This window comes from Lagenorhynchus albirostris, chromosome X (genome assembly GCF_949774975.1).
Source record: "Lagenorhynchus albirostris chromosome X, mLagAlb1.1, whole genome shotgun sequence".
Lineage (NCBI taxonomy): Eukaryota > Metazoa > Chordata > Mammalia > Artiodactyla > Delphinidae > Lagenorhynchus > Lagenorhynchus albirostris.
Genome location: NC_083116.1, coordinates 103,911,840 through 103,927,251, shown reverse-complemented (window position 1 = coordinate 103,927,251; position 15,412 = coordinate 103,911,840). Strand labels below are relative to the sequence as shown.

Below are 15,412 nucleotides of genomic sequence, written 5' to 3'. Positions count from 1 at the left end.
ATGAAGGAGCAAGATAAAAACCCACCAGACCTAACAAATGAAGAGGAAATAGGCAGTCTACCTGAAAAAGAATTCAGAATAATGATAGTAAAGATGATCCAAAATCTTGGAAATAGAATGGAGAATATACAAGAAACGTTTAACAAGGACCTGGAAGAAGTAAAGATGAAACAAACAATGATGAACAACACAATAAATGAAATTAAAAATACTCTAGATGGGATCAATAGCAGAATAACTGAGGCAGAAGAACGGATAAGTGACCTGGAAGATAAAATAGTGGAAATAATTACTGCAGAGCAGAAGAAAGAAAAAAGAATGAAAAGAACTGAGGACAGTCTCAGAGACCTCTGGGACAACATTAAACGCACCAACATTCGAATTATAGGGGTTCCAGAAGAAGAAGAGAAAAAGAAAGGGACTGAGAAAATATTTGAAGAGATTATAGTTGAAAACTTCCCTAATATGGGAAAGGAAATAACTTAATCAAGTCCAGGAAGCACAGACAGTCCCATACAGGATAAATCCAAGGAGAAACATGCCAAGACACATATTAATCAAAATGTCAAAAATTAAATACAAAGAAAACATATTAAAAACAGCAAGGGAAAAACAACAAATAACACACAAGGGAATCCCCATAAGGTTAACAGCTGATCTTTCAGCAGAAACTCTGCAAGCCAGAAAGGCATGGCAGGACATATTTAAAGTGACGAAGGAGAATAACCTGCAACCAAGATTACTCTACCCAACAAGGATCTCATTCACATTTGATGGAGAAATCAAAATCTTTACAGACAAGCAAAAGCTGAGAGAGTTCAGCACCACCAAACTAGCTTTACAACAACTGCTAAAGGAATTTCTCTAGGCAAGAAAAACAAGAGAAGGAAAAGACCTACAATAACGAACCCAAAACAATTAAGAAAATGGGAATAGGAACATACATATCGATAATTACCTTAAATGTAAATGGACTAAATGCTCCCACCAAAAGACACAGATTGGCTGAATGGATACAAAAACAAGACTCATATATTTGCTGTCTACAAGAGACCCACTTCAGACCTAGAGACACATACGGACTGAAAGTAAGGGGATGGAAAAATATATTTCATGCAAATGGAATCCAAAAGAAAGCTGGAGTACCAATTCTCATATCAGACAATATAGACTTTAAAATAAATACTATTATAAGAGAGAAAGGAGGACAGTACATAATGATCAAGGGATCGACCCAGAAGAAGATATAACAATTGTAAATATTTATGCACCCAACATAGGAGCACCTCAATACATAAAGTAAATACTAACAGCCATAAAAGGGGAAATCGACAGTAACACATTCATAGTAGGGGACTTTAAAACCCCACTTTCACCAATGGACAGATCATCCAAAATGAAAATAAATAAGGAAACACAAGCTTTAAATGATACATTAAACAAGATGGACTTGATATTTATAGGACATTCCATCCAAAAACAACAGAATACATATTTTTCTCAAGTGCTCATGGAACATTCTCCAGGATAGATCATATCTTGGGTCACAGGTCAAGCCTTGGTAAATTTAAGAAAATTGAAATTGTTTCAAGTATCTTTTCTGACCACAACTTAATGAGAGTATCAATTACAGGAAAAGATCTGTAGAAAATACAAACACATGGAGGCTAAACAATACACTACTTAATAACAAAATGATCATGGAAGAAATCAAAGAGGAAATTAAAAAATATCTAGAAACAAATGACAATGGAGACACGACGACTCAAAATCTATGGGATGCAGCAAAAGCAGTTCTAAGAGGGAAGTTTATAGTAATGCAGTCCTACCTTAAGAAACAGGAAACATCTCGAATAAACAACCTAACCTGGCACCTAAAGCAATAAGAGAAAGAAGAACAAAAAAACCCCAAAGTTAGCAGAAGGAAAGAAATTATAAAAATCAGATCAGAAATAAATGAAAAAGAAATGAAGGAAACGATAGCAAAGGTCAATAAAACTAAAAGCTGGTTCTTTGAGGAGATAAACAAAATTGATAAACCATTAGCCAGACTCATCAAGAAAAAAAAGGGAGAAGACTCAAATCAATAGAATTAGAAATGAAAAAGGAGAAGTAACAACTGACACTGCAGAAATACAAAAGATCATGAGAGATTACTACAAGCAACTCTATGCCAATAAAATGGACAACCTGGAAGAAATGGAAAAATTCTTAGAAATGCATAACCTACCAAGACTGAATCAGGAAGAAACAGAAAATATGAACAGACCAATCACAAGCACTGAAATGGAAACTGTGATTAAAAATCTTCCAACAAACAAAAGCCCAGGACCAGATGGCTTCACAGGCGAATTCTATCAAACATTTAGCGAAGAGCTAACACCTATCTTTCTCAAACTCTACCAAAATATAGCAGAGGGAGGAACACTCCCAAACTCATTCTACGAAGCCACCATCACCTTGATACCAAAACCAGACAAGGATGTCACAAAGAAAGAAAACTACAGGCCAATATCACTGATGAACATAGATGCAAAAATCCTCAACAAAATACTAGCAAACAACCCAACAGCACATTAAAAGGATCATACACCATGATCAAGTGGGGTTTATTCCAGGAATGCAAGGATTCTTCAATATACACAAATCAATCAATGTGATAAACCATATTAACAAAGTGAAGGAGAAAAACCATATGATCATCTCAATAGATGCAGAGAAAGCTTTCGACAAAATTCAACACCCATTTATGATAAAAACCCTCCAGAAAGTACGCATAGAGGGAACTTTCCCCAACATAATAAAGGCCATATATGACAAACCCACAGCCAACACCGTCCTCAATGGTGAAAAACTGAAAGCATTTACACTAAGATCAGGAACAAGACAAGGATGCCCACTCTCACCACTCTTAGTCAACATAGTTTTGGAAGTTTTAGCCACAGCAATCAGAGAAGAAAAGGAAAGAAAAGGAATCCAAATCGGAAAAGAAGAAGAAAAGCTGTCACTGTTTGCAGATGACATGATACTATACACAGAGAATCCTAAAGATGCTACCAGAAAACTACTAGAGCTAATCAATGAATTTGGTAAAGTAGCAGGATACAAAATTAATGCACAGAAATCTCTGGCATTCCTATACACTAATGATGAAAAATCTGAAAGTGAAATCAAGAAAACACTCCCATTTACCACTGCAACAAAAAGATTAAAATATCTAGGAATAAACCTACCTAAGGAGACAAAAGACCTGTATGCAGAAAATTATAAGACACCGATGAAAGAAATTAAAGATGATACAAACAGATGGAGAGATATACCACGTTCTTGGATTGGAAGAATCAACATTGTGAAAATGATTCTACTACCCAAAGCAATCTACAGATTCAATGCAATCCCTATCAAACTACCACTGGCATTTTTCAGAGAACTAGAACAAAAAATTTCACAATTTGTATGGAAACACAAAATACCCCGAATAGCTAAAGCAATCTTGAGAACGAAAAATGGAGCTGGAGGAATCAGGCTCCCTGACTTCAGACTATACTACAAATCTACAGTAATCAAGACAGTATGGTACTGTCACAAAAACAGAAATATAGATCAATGGAACAGCATAGAAAGCCCAGAGATAAACCCACGCACATATGGTCACCTTATCTTTGATAAAGGAGGCAGGAATGTACAGTGGAGAAAGGACAGCCTCTTCAATAAGTGGTGCTGGGAAAACTGGACAGGTACATATAAAAGTATGAGATTAGATCACTCCCTAACACCATACACAAAAATAAGCTCAAAATGGATTAAAGACCTAAATGTAAGGCCAGAAACTATCAAACTCTTAGAGGAAAACATAGGCACAACAGTCTGTGACATAAATCACAGCAAGATCCTTTCTGACCCACCTCCCAGAGAAATGGAAATAAAAACAAAAATAAACAAATGGGACCTAATGAAACTTCAAAGCTTTTGCACAACAAAGGAAACCATAAACAAGACCAAAAGACAGCCCTCAGAATGGGAGAAAATATTTGCAAATGAAGCACCTGACAAAGGATAAATCTCCAAAATATACAAGCAGTTCATGCGGCTCAATATCAAAACAAAAACAAACAACCCAATCCAAAAATGGGCAGAAGACCTAAATAGAAATTTCTCCAAAGAAGATATACAGACTGCCAACAAAGACATGAAAGAATTCTCAACTTCACTGATCATTAGAGAAATGCAAATCAAAACTACAATGAGGTATCACCTCACACCAGTCAGAATGGCCATCATCAAAAAATCTAGAAACAATAAATGCTGGAGAGGGTGTGGAGAAAAGGGAACACTCTTGCACTGTTGGTGGGAATGTAAATTGATACAGCCACTGTGGAGAACAGTATGGAGGTTCCTTAAAAAACTACAAATAGAAGTACCATATGACCCAGCAATCCCACTACTGGGCATATACCCTGAAAAAACCGAAATTCAAAAAGAGTCATGTACCAAAATGTTCATTGCAGCTCTATTTACAATAGCCCAGAGATGGAAACAACCATCACTGGATGACTGGATAAAGAAGATGTGGCACATATACAGAATGGAATATTACTCAGCCATAAAAAGAAACAAAATTGAGCTATTTGTAATGAGGTGGATAGACCTAGAGTCTGTCATACAGAGTGAAGTAAGTCAGAAAGAGAAAGACAAATACCATATGCTAACACATATATATGGAGTTTAAGAGAAAAAAATGTCATGAAGAACCTAGGGGTAAGACAGGAATAAAGACACAGACCTACTAGAGAATGGACTTAAGGATATGGGGAGGGGGAAGGGTAAGCTGTGACAGAGCGCGAGAGAGGCATGGACATATATACACTACCAAACGTAAGGTAGATAGCTAGTGGGAAGCAGCCGCATAGCACAGGGAGATCAGCTTGGTGCTCTGTGACCGCCTGGAGGGGTGGGATAGGGAGGGTGGGAAGGAGGGAGACGTAAGAGGGAAGAGATATGGGAACATATGTATATGTATAACTGATTCACTTTGTTATAAAGCAGAAACTAACACACCATTGTAAAGCAATTATACTCCAATGAAGATGTAAAAAAAAAAGATTAATCCATATTTTTGCTTATACATTGCTGTATAATATTCCATAGTATGATTTTCTTTTTAAACTGTTAATAAATATCTAGGTTGTTTCTAGTTTGGGGCTACTATGATGCTGCTATAGGCATTCCTGTACCTGTCTCCTGGAATGTGTACACAAGTATTTCTGTAGAGTATATACCTAGGAGTGAAACTGATGGACCATCAGTCATGCATGCACATCTCTAATATTACCAATTAATGCCAAATCATTTTTACCCCTAGTTGTAGTACTGAATGAAAGTTTATACTCTTTTTACAATTTATAATTTTTTACAATTTTTTTACAATCTTTTTACAATTTATAAATTTACAATTTATAGTCCATGTAGCAGTGTATGAGAATTCCAGTTGTTCCATATTCTCACCATCATGTGGTACTATCAGACTTTTAAATTTCAACTATTCTGGGTGGTATATAGTGATATGTTATTTTAGTTTTAATTTGCAAGTTCCTGACTACTAATGGGGCTGACAAAATCTTTCCATGTTTATTGGCCATTTGTATTTCTTATTTTGTGAAGATGACAAAAGTCTTGGTGTTATTGTGAAACATAAAACACAGTTGTTATTTACTACAAAGTGATAATTCTATGAATACCATCCAGATCAAATAGAAAACACTGTCAGCAGCCCAGAAGCCCTCTTTGTGCCCCTTTTCACATTTCAAGAACTTCTCCCAATTTTCTACCAGATAGTCTGCTCTTAAAGATTTACAGGAATTCTTCATGATTATGGATATACACATTATATTATTTATATGTGTGTTCCAAATATTTTATCCCACTCTGTGACTTTCATTTTCACTCTCTCAATGTCATCTTTTGATGTACAGAAGTTATTAACATACAATATAGTCCAGTTTATTATTTTATGATTAGTGCTTTATACATCTCTTTAAGAAATCTTCCACTACCCAATATTCATTTACAAATACGCCTTTACTTTGCTATAAAAGTTTTATTAGTTTGCTTTTTCCCATTCATATCTATAATCCTCCAGTATTATATTTTTGTGTATAGTGTGAAATAGAATGTATATATATTTTTTTCGCAGCAAGACATTCTGTTTTAATTTTTAAGGCAAGGCATACAAACAGAACAAAATAATGCTGTACAGTGGAAAAATAAAAGTGTGTGCTGTGAAAAAAAGGCCTCTGTCCCACTTCAGACACCCCCCAACTCTGCTAGTTATTCTCTCATTGTAACTAAGACTTTTATAATTTGAAATATTTATAGAGCTGGGCAAATAAACAAATACAGTGTTTTAAAGTGAGCTTTCTCATTCAGTTTTATTGTTTTCAATATAGCCATTGCTAGCCTTTTTACAGCTCTGGATTGACATTTTATTTTGTAACACCCAGCTTATTTCATCTTTATTCTTCTCTAGGTTGTGAGTCTGATTCTCAGGCTTCACCAGTTTGGAGTGGTTCTTTGATTTTGTTTCTCACAGTGGTTATAATACTGGAGTTTAGGAACTCATTCTCAGGCCTCTATTCCCTCTCTGCACTGCTAAATTCTACACATTTTGTTTCCCCTGTATCTCATAAATTTCCATTTATTGCCACATGAACAAACAGAAAAGAGAGACCTTATTTGAACTGTATTACAGACTTACAGACATCAACACTTAATGTGACCCCTTTCCAATTACAGGGGTCTCTTTTGCCATATTTAAAGAAGACAGGGATATTTTCCCTCAAAAAACAAAACAAAACAAAAAAACCTAGTTCACCTAGTTATTACAGGTGAAGCTTTTGGGTTTGGATTTCCTTTCTGGACATTTCCCTATACAATCTCATTCACTCTTAAAGGTTCAAGTAACATCTACAGCAGGGGTTAGCAAACTGTATCTATAAAGTGCTTGAAAAAAAATATTTTAGGCCTTTTTGGCCATGCAATCTTTGTAACAGCTACTCAGCTTTGCCATTGTAGCTCAACATCAGCCACTGACTCAATAAAAGCAAATGGGTTTGGCTAGATCCCAATAAAACTCTATTTACAAAAACAGGTGTTGGGCCAGATTGGGCCCACGGGCTGTACTTTACCTACCCATCATCTATAAAATGATTACCACATAGCCCCAGGTTCTAGCCCTCACCTGAGCTCTATATCTAGCTGTTTTTTGTACTATCCTCACCAGAACATTCTATGTGAACCTCAAACATGACATGTTTACAATTCCTTATTTTCTCCTCTAAGTCTTATAATTTTAGTTAAGGATTTCCAAGCTCGAAATCTTGAGGTCATTCTTTACTCCTCCCTTTCTTTCTCACCATGCTTGCCTCTATATCTATCTCATCAATTCTAAACCAGAAATGAGTCTTCAATTTGGCTTCTTCCCTCCAGCCCCACTTCCATAGCCTTTCTTGAAATCCCCTAATAACTTTTTTTCCTCGCAATATCCTAACTAATTTCTCCCTATAGTCAGTTTCTGACCACTCTCTAACCTATGTCTACACTGCCATCCCTTCTTCCTCTTTGGTTCCAACATGGACGTTCACAGACATTCACATAGCCCACAATGTATATATTATACTTTCAAACACCGAATATCTCAAAAACTTCCACAACAATCCACCCCCCCTTTTACTCTGGGCCTTTTGCTATATCTTAGAATGCCACACCTTTGCAATGTCACTTTATTCTGTGAGGCCTGTCTCCCTTGAAATTAGTTACTTCCTCAGGCAAACTCCCCTCACTGTGCAAAAACCTCTATTAACATAATACTTCATGTTCTAACTATGTATTTACAGAGCTGTCTTTCCCAGCAGACTACGACCTTTTAGAGAAAGGAATACACCTCATTCACCTTTGAATTCCTAGTACTAAGCAAAGTTCCTGGCACAGGATAAGTGTTTAATACATTTTTTAAATGAATGAATGAATGAATGAATGAATAAAAGAGTTCATGAGTAATTTCCATGGGCTCCTTATATGTTCCATTTAGGAGCCATGAAGGCTTAGGTATATCACTTTACCTCTTTTAATCCAGGTGTCTCATAAATAAAGCCAGGATAATACTGCCTACATTACACAGCACTTTGATGAGGATGAATGTATGCTGTAAGCTATAGACAGCAATAACATTTTAGTGCTATTGTTCTTAATAAAAACCTTTAGTAATCTGCACATTTTATAACACTGACACAGAATTTAGAATTTAAAAATATCTTAGCCTATATCAGAAATCATTTTCCAAATAGGTAAATATGTTTTCAGTGAATTGTGGATCTTAATAATAGAAAATAACATTTAAATATAAATAATTTAGCTCAACACCATCCTAAAAAAATAATAGTTTATACAAACTTGCCGACATCTAATTTAAGTATGAGGATGAATACTTACTTACGAACTATGACTCTTTAATGGGAATGTTCCAAATAAAATAATATTGATAAAATTCACCTTACATCAAAGAACTCAATAGTGTTACCTTAAAAATAATGATAAAGTTAGATCAATGCTGACGACATTATTTGTAAAGGCTCACAAACACTTTACACCTAAAAATATTTAAAGAAATATTAAAAGTCTTTAGACTTCTAAAGTGTTGTTTTTTTTAAAAAATTTGCTGGTCTCTAATTGGGCACACATATCTGGATAGGATCTAAAATCGGTATTGTAGTAGTTTCTTTTTCCTACAATTAGGCAGATTTGTGGAAAAGGAAGTTAAAATAGAATAGTCTCATGGAAAACCTTGAGTCATCTTAAATACGGACTTTTTGAATTGTAAGTACACACAATATCACACACACACACACACACACACACACACACACACACACACACATATATGTATGTATGTACACCAAAATCAAGAACTTGACCTAAGTGGATATTAGGAGTTTGGGGGACCTTGATTAAGCATATTATTTTGGCTTAGGAAGAGACACCCTAAACATCCCTGAGATAAATTTAGAAGTACCCAAATAGGTAGGGGTCCATATCATCATCTACATTTGATATCTGATTGCTTAATTAGCTAATTATAAAAAGAAAAGGATTTCTCAGGGTATATGCCCAGTAGTGGGATTGCTGGGTTGTCTGGTAGTTCTATTTTTAGTTTTTTAAGGAACCTCCATATTGTTCTCCATAGTGGCTGTATCAATTTACATTCCCACCAACAGTGCAAGAGTGTTCCCTTTTCTCCATACCCTCTCCAGCATTTATTGTTTCTAGATTTTTTGATGATGGCCATTCTGACTGGTGTGAGGTGATACCTCATTGTAGTTTTGATTTGCATTTCTCTAATGATTAGTGATGTTGAGCATCCTTTCATGTGTTTGTTGGCAATCTGTATATCTTCTTTGGAGAAATGTCTATCTAGGTCTTCTGCCCATTTTTGGATTGGGTTGTTCGTTTTTTTGATATTGAGCTGCTTGTATATTTTGGAGATTAATCCTGTCAGTTTGCAAATATTTTCTCCCATTCGAGGGCTGTCTTTTCGTCTGGTTTATGGTTTCCTTTGCTGTGCAAAAGCTTTTAAGTTTCTTTAGTTCCCATTTGTTTATTTTTGTTTTTATCCCACTACGGGGCATATACCCTGAGAAAACCATAATTCAAAAAGAGTCATGTATCGCAATGTGCATTGCAGCACTGTGTACAACAGCCAGGACATGGAAGCAACCTAAGTGTCCATCGACAGATGAATGGATAAATAAAATGTGGCACATATATACAATGGAATATCACTCAGCCATAAAACGAAACGAAATTGAGTTATCTATAGTGAGGTGGATGGACCTAGAGCCTGTCCTACAGAGTGAAGTAAGTCAGAAAGAGAAAAACAAATACCAAATGCTAACACACATATATGGAATCTAAAAAAAAAAAAAAAAAAAAAAAAGAAAGAAATGGTTCTGAAGAAGCTAGAAGCAGGACAGGAATAAAGACGCAGATGTAGAAAAATGGACTTGAGGACACGGGGAGGGGGAAGGGTAAGCTGGGACGAAGTGAGAGTGTGGCGTGGACATACATGCACTACCAAATGTAAAATAGATAGCTAGTGGGAAGCAGCCGCATAGCACAGGGAGATCAGCTCCGTGCTTTGTGACCACCTAGAGGGGTGGGATAGGGAGGGTGGAAGGGAGACGCAGGAGGGAGGGGATATGGTGATATATGTATATGTATAGCTGATTCACTTTGTTATACAGCAGAAACTAACACACCATTGTAAAGCAATTATACGACAATAAAGACGTTAAAAAAAAGAAAAGTGTCTCTGATATTACTAATGTCTGTGGTGTTCTACAAATCTCCTTTGTCTTTCTCTTTTACAAACATCTTTGCTATAGTCCAAAGTCCCAGCAGGCCAATGACTGTGTAAAGGCTGCAGTATTTGACAGTTCTGTCATGTTGGAAAAATATTCAGGGTATGCTATTCCTGCACTGCTTGTGAAAAAAACAATGTAGGATTATGCTAATATTAAACTAAAAATTATGCAATTTCAAGGTCTTGATTTGGCACAATTAGCACCCTGTAAAAATATTCAAAGTAATAAAAATAGTTTGCTATTAGTGAGCTGCAATGTTACCTTTAACATTAGGATATTTTGGAAAAATTAAGTACAGAAACTGATTCAGCAGTCTAAATAAAATAATCTATATTTCTTAAAAAGTTTAAGATAAAATTCTTTTTGAGGACCTGATATATTCATGGATCTCCTTTACAAAATGTTAGCATTTAATTTAAATTTATACATCTTTAGAATATAGTCTCACATTTTGTATGAAGACATAATAGTTTCAATTTAACACAGGCCATAGCATGGACATATATACACTACCAAACATAAAATAGATAGCTAGTGGGAAGCAGCCACATAGCACAGGGAGATCAGCTCGGTGCTTTGTGACCCCCTAGAGGGGTGGGATAGGGAGGGTGGGAGGAAGATGCAAGAGGGAAGAGATATGGGGACATATGTATATGTATAGCTGATTCACTTTGCTATACAGCAGAAGCTAACACACCGTTGTAAAGCAATTATACCCCCAATAAAAATTAAAAAAAAAAAACAAAAAAAGCCCCAAACAAAATAAATAAAACAGGCCATAGGGGACTTCCCTGGTGGTCCAGTGGTTAAGACTCTGTGCTTCCACTGCACAGGGTGCAGGTTCAATCCCTGCTCAGGGAACTAAGATCCTGCATGCCCACATGGCGTGGCCAAAAATAAAATAATAATAATAATAAAACAGGCCATAAAACAAGGAAGCTGTGCAGCTTAAGAAGTCTGAAGACAGGTAAACATGGGTTTGATATTCTGCTTTATTGCTTAATAGTGCTTTGTAAACTTCAGCAGGTGATTTAATTTGCTAGTTTTATAATTCTCATTTGTGAAATAGGCATGATAATATCCACTTCACAAAACTGTTATGAGGATTAGGAATAATATAGTAAAGTTTGTTAAGCACATAGTAAGTGCTCACTCAATGTTGCCAATAACAATAAACATAATATCCAGATGTATACAAATATGAATATATAAATATTATATATAAATAGCCATGTGATATAAATGTAATTACCATGCTCATAAAATATTATTAAAATTTCAAATATATATATGATCATTTTCTTTTCAATATGTATCTATAAATGAAGAAAATATGTATGACTCCTGTACATTTCCTCATTCACACGCAAAAGGAGAATATCTTCAGGTAGATCTAGTATTCTTGTCGTGTAAGACTCAGACATTTCACTATGTGTAAAATGATTTTATTGCTCTTATAATTGAGCAAACCTAAACTACTATAGCAAATGGAGTCATCTGTCTTTCCTGGTTTCTTTCTAAATGAGGGAGGGACAGTGCCCTTGATTTGGCTACAAAATTAACGTCAATTGTTTTCTGCTAAGGGAGAATGAGAGGGGGGGAAGAAAGGTGAACATATTTTGATCTTCAGGGCAAATAATACATTTAGGTGTCATTATCTTCTCAAAAGTATTAAAACACAAATTCCAAACATGCAGGGTAAGATCAAAAAATAGAAAAGTATGACATTTTCCTTCTTAGGCTACCAAAATGTTCATTTCCTCCATAGGCTGTTACAGCAAATCAAAATATACCACTTGAGATCAGCTTATAAACGTGTCTCTTTTTTACATGGGCACTCATTTTTTTCAACCATTATTAAAAATAAAGATTAAGGTTACTGTGTATCTCAGAATATATTTGGCATGAGCGCACAATAACACAAATATAAAAACAAAATTGAAACAATTAACTTTTCACTTAGCTTGATTCTACATGGGCTTATACAGTTTCGCTGGGACTATTACCTTCCACAAGGCTGCTTTTCCTATTAAGGTAGTTATAATTAACAAGAGCCCCCACACACATAATGGTTACCATCTACCACATTAATGAACATATACAAGCTATGATTTTTCCTAATTTTACTACATTTCATTTTTTTAACATCTTTATTGGAGTATAATTGCTTTACAATGGTGTGTTAGCTTCTGCTGTATAACAAAGTGAATCAGCTATACATATACATATATCCCCGTATCTCCTCCCTCTTGCGTCTCCCTCCCACCCTCCCTAGTCCACCCCTCTAGGTGGTCACAAAGCACTGAGCTGATCCCCCTGTGCTATGCAGCTGCTTCCCACTAGCTATCTATTTTACATTTGGTAGTGTATATATGTCCATGCCACTCTCTCACTTCGTCCCAGCTTACCCTTCCCCCTCCCCGTGTCCTCAAGTCCATTCTCTATGTCTACATCTTTACCATATGTTAACACATATATATGGAATACATTCCATTTTATTAGAACCAATCTCAAAGTTTACGTAATTTAAAAAATTAATAGTGGCATTTATAATTGTCAGTTCATTCTAAAATAATTTTCCAGGGCTTCCCTGGTGGTGCAGTGGTTAAGAATCTGCCTGCCAATGGAGTGGACACGGGTTTGAGCCCTGGTCTAGGAAGATCCCACATGCTTCGGAGCAGCTAAGCCCGTGCGCCACAACTACTGAGCCTGCGCTCTAGAGCGCGTGAGCTACAAATATTGAAGCCCGCGCGCGCAGAGCTCGTGCTCAGCAACAAAAGAAGCCACCGCAATGAGAAGTCTGCACACTGCAATGAAGAGTAGCCCCCGCTCACCGCAACTAGAGAAAGTCCATGCACAGCAACTAAGACCCAACACAACCAAAAATAAATAAAATAAATTTATAAAAAAAAAATAATTTTCCAAACAAAGAAAAAAATTCCCATTTTACTACTGTAAGTTGGGCTTCAAACATGCAGAAATAGTACAATAGAAAAAGAACAAATTTAGAAGAGCCAAGTGCAGTTAACAGAGAATTAGTGTTAAAATTACACCAGACTAACATTTCAATTAGAAATAGCAAGGAGGAAATATCTAGGCTATCAGAGGTTGTAAGCAGTAAAGAAAATAAGAACCATGACCTATTTTGCTGGGAGTTGTATCCATAAGTCAAAGGGAAAGTGTCCAAAGGACTTTCTTATAAAGTTAGATAAGCAGTAATTAATTTCAAGGCAGATTTCTGGTTATGTATGTGTGTGTATATACATACGTATATAACATACATACATATATATATATATATATATTTTATATAGACAAACATATGACAAATAAATATGCCAGGAGTACCTTATTAGGAATATGACTGTGATGCTCATTTTAGTTGAGTCTGCTGATCCCCTGAACATGTGGTGGACTCCCCCACTCCTACTCCCTAGGATGGATGTCCTGTGGGAGCAGGCCAGTTCCAGCACAGCATCACACTTTTGCTTCAAATTCACTGAACTAAAATCTGACCCAACCCTAGCAAGTATAACTCAAGGAAACTTTCATCATATCTGACTTACTAAGTTATGAGTAAATATCATCATAAAAATCAAGCTCCTTTTGCTATTTCATATTCCACCTTATTAAAAGCACAAGTGTATGAGGAAAATATTCTTGGCATAAAACTACTATAGTCATTAAAGTTTTTCTTTCCTACACCTGAAGGCACATGTCTAAACCTGTAGGGGTTACTTTATTATTTAATTAGAGCAGATTCTTTTCTATCATTTTAGGTGTTTCATCTGAAGTTTGAATAACATCAGTATATGCTGTGCTCTCAAGCGAGTAAATATAGTTTGTGCAGAAAGAGGAAAGAGTAGAAGCAAATTTTTTTAAAAAAATTAATACGTGTAAAGAAACAACTCCTAAGAAATAAAATATCCATGTTCACAGCCCACAGCCCATAAATGCACATGATGTATAGTATTTGCCTGTTTTATTTAACCATTAATTCATTCATTTAATAAACATTTATTGAATGCTTAGTATTGGAGCTGTCAGAATGTTCAATTCAGGGGGTATTAAAGATGAAAAAAGATACTATTCCTGCCAATGAGAAACTCCCAGTTTAACGTGTGTATTAACTATTTTAATGAGGACATGTGCCAAAATTGTAACATATAAAGTACTTGCCCAGTGCACATCTTGCCTTTCCATTTCAAAGTACACTGGCTCAACTTTGAAATGCCAACACACTTCTCTGCCTGAGGACTCCCTCTGGCTGCAGAAGTCTGCTTTGCCTACTTATATGGCAAGACAAAACTGCTCAGGAATTAACACCCCTGGAAGCAGCTCCCCAACAATAATTGATGGAAATTGATGTATAAATACCCCCAGCTCATCTGGCACCCTCAAGTGGGATAACTCTGAGTTATATCTTTTACACTGCCTCTCAAAGTTTCCTCATGGGGATCAAGCTCCAGAAACGCAAAGTGTTAACTGAGTTGAAAACACACCTTTTACTGGCTTCCTTCCAGTTCCTATCTCACTTCTCTGAGATGTTCCCTGTACCTCCCAAATAACCTACTTGGACTGGAGTTCTTTCCTCAGCATCAGCTTTTGGGGGAATCCAAATGAAGACAAAAGACAATGCCAGCATAAAGGAGAATTCTATCCTAAAGGATTATGAGAGTAAAAGGGAGAAAGTTGTTAGGGGAGGCATCACAGTAGACTGGGGTCTAGAAGGGTAAGCAGAGGTATCTCAGAGAAAGAAGGAAGGGCATTATATGAAGCAGAGCCTGCATGTGTGAAGGCTTAGACTAGTGGTTCTAAAATTAACATCAACGGCCTAGAGGGCTTCTTAAAACACAGATTGCTGAGCCTTACCTTCAGAGTTTCTAATATCAAAGGCCTAAGAATTTTTATTTCTAACAAGTTCCCAGGTGATGCTGATGCTGCTAGTTTGGGAACCACTGGCATGAAGGGAATGGCCAAATGATAGGTGGGCAAGA

General features: G+C 36.1%; 1 protein-coding gene and 1 non-coding gene across 2 annotated transcripts in view; one reads left to right on the top strand and one right to left on the bottom strand.

Annotated features, from left to right (window-relative positions):
* The window catches only part of DMD (dystrophin), a 2,123,521-nt gene that overhangs the window by 1,142,693 nt on the left and 965,416 nt on the right, over positions 1–15,412 (bottom strand). The gene's annotated exons all lie outside the window — the stretch shown is intronic.
* Positions 11,204–11,276, top strand: TRNAW-CCA (transfer RNA tryptophan (anticodon CCA)). Its single transcript has one exon. It is a non-coding gene; the product is annotated as a tRNA-Trp (tRNA).